We start from the raw sequence: 7,460 nt of genomic DNA, 5'->3' as shown, positions 1-7,460 counted from the left end.
AAAACCACCACAATACTGTAAAGTAATTAGCCTCTAATTAAAATAAATAAGAAAGAAAAATAAATAAAATTAAAGATTAACACTTGTGGGTCTTGTGAGACTTGCTGGAGGTATTTTAGGGAAATTCCTCTGAGCATGGGGAGTCCCTGGTGGCTCAGCAGTAAAGAATCCACCTGCAATACAGAAGACGCAAGATACACAAGTTCAATCCCTGACTTAGAAAGATCCCCTGGAGGAGGGCATGGCAACCCACTCCAATATGCTTGCCTGGAGAATCCTATGGACGGAGAAGCCTGGTGGGCAAAGAATCAGACACGACTGAAGCAACAGAGCATGCACTCTCTGAGCATAATGGGAACCCCATGGAGCAATGCTACCTGAATCATGGACCCTGGATCAGTGGCTGTATCACTTGGGAACTACTGAGAAACACAAATCCCCACGGCAGACCTGCTGAATCAGGAGCTCTGGACATGCGGGCTCTGGACACTGTGCTCTAGCAAGCCCTGCGGTTGGCTGTTTCTGATGCATGCTCACATCTGAGCACCATCGCCATGGAGGGAAGGAGAGGCCACTGCTGGAGCCGGGGGAGGGGTGGGTGTACGGCTTCACCTGTGTCACCCCTTCTGTATTTATCCCACTGACCATTAAAGGCTGCTTTAAACAATCAAGAAAAGTAACAGTGTGGGAGGAAGGAAAAATGTTAAACAAGACAATAAAGAGAAGGTAAATTTAGCAGAGGAATAAACAAAGAATTGAAGACAAAAGGAAGGAAGGAAAACAGAAAGGGAGCAAACTTTTTAAGAAGAAAGTAAAATTAGACTATGCTTCGGCCCCCTGATGCAAAGAACTGACTCACTGGAAAAGATCCTGATGTTGGGAAAGATTGAAGGCAGAAGAAGGGAACGACAGAGGATGAGATGGCTGGATGACATCACCAACTCAATGGACATGAGTTTGAGTAAACTCGGGGAATTGGTGATGGACAGGGAGGCCTGGCGTGCTGCAGTCCATGGGGTCACAAAGTGTCAGACACAATTTAGCGACTGAACTGAACTGAAAAGACAATGCGGATGCAGGAAGCGTGAACTGGAGAGATACAGGCAGCACTGCAGGAGTTTCAAATCACGTGCAGGATTCAGGTGGGCTGTGCTCATGTGGCCACTCCACCATCTGCAGTGCAACGGCCTCTCAGGGCCTCAGTTTCCCTATCTGTAAAGTAGGTAGGGTCGCTCTGAGAATTAATGTTGTGTGCATGTGCTCAGTCTCTCAGCCGTGCCCAGCTCTTTGCAACCCCCTGTACTATGCATCCTCTGTCCATGGACGTTTCCAGGCAAGAATACTGGAGTGGGCTGCCCTCTCCTACTCCAGGGGATCTTCCCAACCCAAGGGATCAAACTAGTGTCTCTTGCATCTCTTACAATGGCAGGCAGCTTCTTTACCACTGCACCATCTGGGAAGCCCCTTCAATGACATAAGACACATTTAAAGTGCTTACCACAGTGACTGATACATAATAACTACTCAAACTGGTTCTCTCTCTCTCTCTCTTTTTTTTTTTTTTTTTTTTTTTTTGTTGCTAAAGAATAGTTTGGAGAAGGAAATGGCAACCCACTCCAGTGTTCTTGCCTGGAGAATCCCAGGGATGGAGGAGCCTGGTGGGCTGCCGTCTGTGGGGTCGCACAGAGTCGGACACGACTGAAGTGACTTAGCAGCAGCAAAGAATAGTTTATTTACAAGAAGCCTAAAAATGTTGTCAAAGGATCAATTTTTAAACATTCACAAAGGACCAGAAATTTATGTTCTACTCCTAAAGAAAATATAAATACATCTACCTCTGAATGCATACATAAAAACGTGATTTTCATAGCCCACGTGCATACTTTTAAAGGAAAAATAGAATTTTGCAGCCTCATAGATGCTTAAACTTTAGCTAGTCTACCAGTTTATTTTTCAAAAAATAAAACTGAGGCTTAAGGATGTTTTATTTATTAACCTTGTTTTTTTTAATTAGAAATAAAAATCTATCACTAAAACAATGGCATCACTGCTGTTGCTGCTGCTGCTAAGTCGCTGCAGTCGTGTCCGACTCTGTGCAAGCCACAGTAAATTCTGAGGTATAGAAAGGTGTATTTGTAAGGAAACAAGTAAAAAGCAGCAGGGAGAGGGCGAGAGGGAAAGACAAACGGAAAAGTGAGGAAACCGTTAAACCCAGTGGAACCGAATGATTACGACCTTCGTGGAGTCTTGGGAGGAGCTGGCTTCTGGTGCCTGCCTCCCGCAGCTGGGCTGGATCCAGGCTCTTTTCCAAGCACCCTGGGGAGGTGACCAACATCGCTTCGGCTGTGTTTTGCCTCCTGACTTGTTCCAGAAGAGAAACTTCATCCACACTTGTGCCAGCTGGGGCCTTGGCTCTCGATCCAGCCGACCCTGGCTGAGCAGCTCTGATCTGATTGGTCTGAGACCCAAGCCTTGCGGGGCTCCTGTAACCTCAGGGGCACCCTGAGACACTGCACCCACCTCTCCTGGTTCTCTTGCTGCCCCCAGAGGGGATCGAGGTGGCCAGGCAGCCAGGCAGGTCAGGTAAGCCATCAGCTTACCTCTCTTGGGCACGCATATGGGATGGAAGTGACTGTGCTTTCCTAGGAATACAGACAGCTGGTCTTTCTCCTGGTGTGCCCTTTGGCCATGCCTATCCTGAAGGTCCCCAGGTTTACACGGATGAGGTGAAGGCCCCTTTTCAAAACTCCCAACCCAGCTGTGTATCAGAGCTCAGCTCTGGAGTACCAGTGGTTGTCCAGACAGCGATACACATGTGTTTTCATTCTGTTGCTTCTGTGTGTGGGGTTCCCTTGGTAATCACTGAGGTAGGCAGGGGTCAAGATTTTGGGGGTCCCTTGCCAAAGGCAATGGCAACCCACTCCAGTACTCTCGCCTGGAAAATCCCATGGACAGAGGGGCCTGGTGGGCTGCAGTCCATGGGGTCGCTAAGAGTCGGGCACAACTGAGCGACTTCACTTTCACGTTTCACTTTCATGCATTAGAGAAGGAAATGGCAACCCACTCCAGTGTTCTTGCCTGGAGAATCCCAGGGACAGGGGAGCCTGGTGGGCTGCCATCCATGGGGTCGCACAGAGTCGGACATGACTGAAGCGACTTAGCAGCGGCAGCAGCGGCCATAACATGGACAAAATTTCACCCATAAGCCTAACAGCAGAGATTAGCCCCTTTTTAGGGGAAGACAGGAGGGATACCCACTATGGAGGAAGGCCCCACCACCTTCAGTAAACCTCTGTGAAACCTCACAGGCCAGGAGTCAAAGCAGCAGGAGCTGGTCAACCGTGCTACTGGGAACTTGGGTCACTCATGAGTGCTTGGACTTAAGGCTTTTATTGCTAATACTCGGAGAATGCATTGATATAGTGGCTGAATTCATTGTTTCAGGGTTTCCAAATATTCATTCAAGCATTGAACAGACATTTAAGGGCCACCTACAAAAATACATAGCAGGCATGCTAATTGCCATCACAGTGCTGGGTCATGGGGACAGAGGCTTTAAAAAAAAAAAAATTCATTGAAGTACAGTTGATTTACAATGTTGCGCTAATTCCAGGTATACAGCAAAGCGAGTCAGTTATCCATGAAAGTGAAGGTCGCCCGGTCACGTCCAACTTCTTGCAACCCCATGGACTTTACAGTCCCTGGAATTCTCCAGGCCAGAATACTGGAGTGGGTAGCCTTTCCCTTCTCCAGGGCATCTTCCCAACCCAGGGATCAAACCCAGGTCTCTCGCATTACAGGCAGATTTTTTACCAGCTGAGCCACAAGGAAAGCCCAAGAATACTGGAGTGGTTAGCCTATCCATTCTCCAGTGGATCTTCCTGACCCAGGAATCAAAACCCGGGTCTCCTGCATTTCAGGTGGACTCTTTACCAACTGAGCTATCTGGGAAGCCCCAGTTATACATATGTCCACTCTTTCCATTTTTTTTTAGATTCTTTTCCCACATAGGCCATTACAGAGTATTGAATCAAGTTCCCTGTGCTATTAGAGGGCCTTTTCATAATTATTTTGAGTGGGTATAGTATGAGTCACAGAGTCCTTGGGCAAGGGGGTGGGGAGGTGTTAATGAAAGACAAACGTAAGAATTTAATTTCAAGTTTCAGGAATTATTCAGAAGTTCTGACTCTTGGGCCAGAGTTGATGACCTGATTTCACTTCATCCAGCTCCAGGCAGGTTGGCAGCAGTCCTGCTGGTGCCTGCACTGAGGGTGCAGAAGGAAGCGCTGTCCTAAAACCTGGGTGCCTGGCTCTGTGGGTCCTGGGACCCGCGTGTCCAGGACTGACTGTAACTCCGTCCCTCGCCCAAGTCTGTTCAGTGCCCTTCCCACATCCCTTTTCTTCAGCCCAGTGCTGCCCCCCCCCACCCCACCACATAGTAGCATAATGTGAGCAGTGGATGTTTGTTTTTTATTGAAGTAGAGTTGATTTAGAATGTTGTGTTAGTTTTGGGTGTACAGCAAAGTGATTGTTATATATAAGTATATATGTATGTATGTGTGTGTGTGTGTGTGTGTGTATATATATATATATACATACATACTTTTTCAGACTCTTTTCCCATAAGGGTTATTACAAAATATTGAGTATCATTCCCTGTGCTACACAGTAGGTCCTTGTTGTTTCTCTTTTATATATACAGTGTATATCCGATAATCTCAAATTCCTAGTTCATTCCTCCTCTCCTTTCCCCCGTGGTAAACATAAGCTTGTTTTCTATGTCTGTTGGCCTACTTCTGTTTTGTAAATAAGTTCATTTGTATCATTGGTTAAGATTCCACATACAAATGATTATCATATGATATTTGTCTTTTTCTGTCTGACTTAACTTCACCGAGTATGATAATCTCTAGGATCCTGGATTTATTTCAAATTTCCTAAACAATTAAAAAAGTAGAAAGGAACAAGTAAAACTAACTTTAAAAATATATTTTATTTACTCCAGTCCATCCAAAGTAGGATCACGTCAACCCACCATCAAGATAATAATTAGTGCGATATTTCACATTCTGACTTTGCACTAAGACTGTGAATCTATGCGTCATTTTACACTGAGAGCAGGTCTCCGTCCAAACGAGGGCGTTCCAGGCACTCACCGGCCATGCGTGCCGGCCAGTGGCTACCCTGCTGGATGCACAGCCTTGGCCACTCTTTCTCCAGTTTTCTCCTTTCTTCAACACCCGAACTGTCTCTCTCCCATGGCTGCTTCTCTTGTATAACTTATAAACATCCGTCCATAGTGTTCAAAACTTGTACAAAGGCACTGTCCTCACTACTTGTGTGCAAAACGCACAGTTGCTCATTACCCATCACCGCGCGTGATGTCACCGTCACAAGAGTCTCTGGAGCAGGCAGAGCTGGCTAGGATTATTTGCTTCTGTCTTGGTCCATTTGAACTGCTTTAACAAAATACTGTAAAATAAGTGGCTTACCAACCACAGACACTTACTTCTCCCAGTCATGGAGATTCGATGTCTAAGATCAAGTGCAGCATGGTCAGGGTTGAGTTCTCTTCAGGTTGTGAACAGCCGGCTTCTCCTTGTACCCTCACATGCTGAAAAAAGCTCTTAGTTCTTCATCCCCTGGTAAGGGCACCATCCCATCATGAGGGCTCTTCCCCTAATGTGTCATCCAAATTGAATCACTTCCCCAAAGTCCCACCTCCAAATAGTATCATGCTGGGGATTAGCTTCAACATATGTCTTTGAAGGAGGACAAAAACAGTGTAAAGCATCCCTCCTGGTCAATTTATCTAAAAGTAGCATGAATAACACAAGCTAACACACAGCTCTTATCAAGCATGAGCATTATTTGAAGAACTCCACCGTATCAACAAACAACATGCTAAACGAATTTTAAATATGTATTACTGGAGGTTGTCCACTAATAGTCAAATGCCCTTGTTAAACTGGAAAAAAGGAACTAATTTTTTTAAACCCAAGCCTTGTATGCCACATTACATGAGTTACAGACAGTGTGTAAATACCCCTTCTGCTGGCAGCAACAAAGAGAAAGCAGTAGGCCCCAAAGAGATTACTTAGGCCCCAAAGAGATTACTTTCTCTAAACATTGACCGGCATTGTTAAATTGTTGTTCCAGTTACAAATAGAATCTCACATGTAGTTAAAAATCCTCATGAAGACCCCCAGGTAGTTCTTGTTTTGAGTGACAAAATGCAAGAGGTCAAAACTGGGACCCTGATCATCTGACCTCGAATTTATCATCCGACCTCAAATCCAGGTCTCTTTCTCTCTCCAACTTGTGCTTTTGTATAACAATGACCACTTGATAACTGATTTTTTTAAATGTGTGTAATCGATTCTAACTGTCACTGACACTGCATATTCAGAAGCCAAGAGTGAACCCTACATGATGATTATTATCATCAATATCATAGCTGCAGCCACACTTACAGAACAATTACTATGTTATTGTTCTAAGGGTTTGACACCTATCAACTCAATCACAAAGAGTTTAAATGCTAAAATAACTTACAGTTCAGTTCAGTTCAGTTCAGTCGCTCAGTCGTGTCCGACTCTTTGCGACCCCATGAATTGCAGCACGCCAGGCCTCCCTGTCCATCACCAACTCCCAGAGTTGACCCAAACTCATATCGATCGAGTCAGTGATGCCATCAAGCCATCTCATCCTCTGTCGTCCCCTTTTCCTCCTGCCCCCAATCCCTCCCAGCATCAGAGTCTTTTCCAATGAGTCAACTCTTCTCATGAGGTGGCCAAAGTACTGGAGTTTCAGCTTTAGCATCATTCCTTCTAAAGAAATCCCAGGCAAACTTACACTTACAGATTCTTATTATCCATTCAACCCTTTTTACATCTGTGGAGAACAGCTATCTAAAAAAGAGTGTTAGCTGTGGAATTAAAAAAAGGAATTGGATAAAAATTCAGTCCACTTTTACTGGCTGTATGACTTTCAAAAAGTTTCTCACTCTCTGTTTTGACCTTGTAGGGTTGTTGTGTGGAGTATGTTTAGTGCACTGAACAGAACCTGGTTTGTGATAATCCTTACATAGCATCTCTTAGTTTTACGAGCAATAGAAGGTAGTGAGTGATGGTGTCAAATTCATCATAAGGGTAACCAGTGAGTGGGCATCCAGGATGTCAACAACTCAAGTCTTCTTACTCTGAAGTGAAGTGAAATGAAGTGAAAATTGCTCAGTTGTATCTGACTCTTTGCGACTCCATCAACTGTATAGTCCATGGAATTCTCCAGGCCAGAATACTGGAGTGGGCAGCCTGTCCCTTCTCCAGGGGATCTTCCCAACCCAGGAATCTAACCCAGGTCTCCCACATTGCGGGCAGATCCTTTACCAGCTGAGCCACAAGGGAAGCCCAAGAATACGGGAGTGGGTAGCCTATCCCTGCTCCAGAGGATCTTCCCAA

The sequence above is a fragment of the Bubalus kerabau genome, chromosome 9, assembly GCF_029407905.1.
Source record: "Bubalus kerabau isolate K-KA32 ecotype Philippines breed swamp buffalo chromosome 9, PCC_UOA_SB_1v2, whole genome shotgun sequence".
Lineage (NCBI taxonomy): Eukaryota > Metazoa > Chordata > Mammalia > Artiodactyla > Bovidae > Bubalus > Bubalus kerabau.
The sequence above is the reverse complement of the archived record's forward strand: the minus strand, read 5'-3'. Positions refer to the sequence as shown.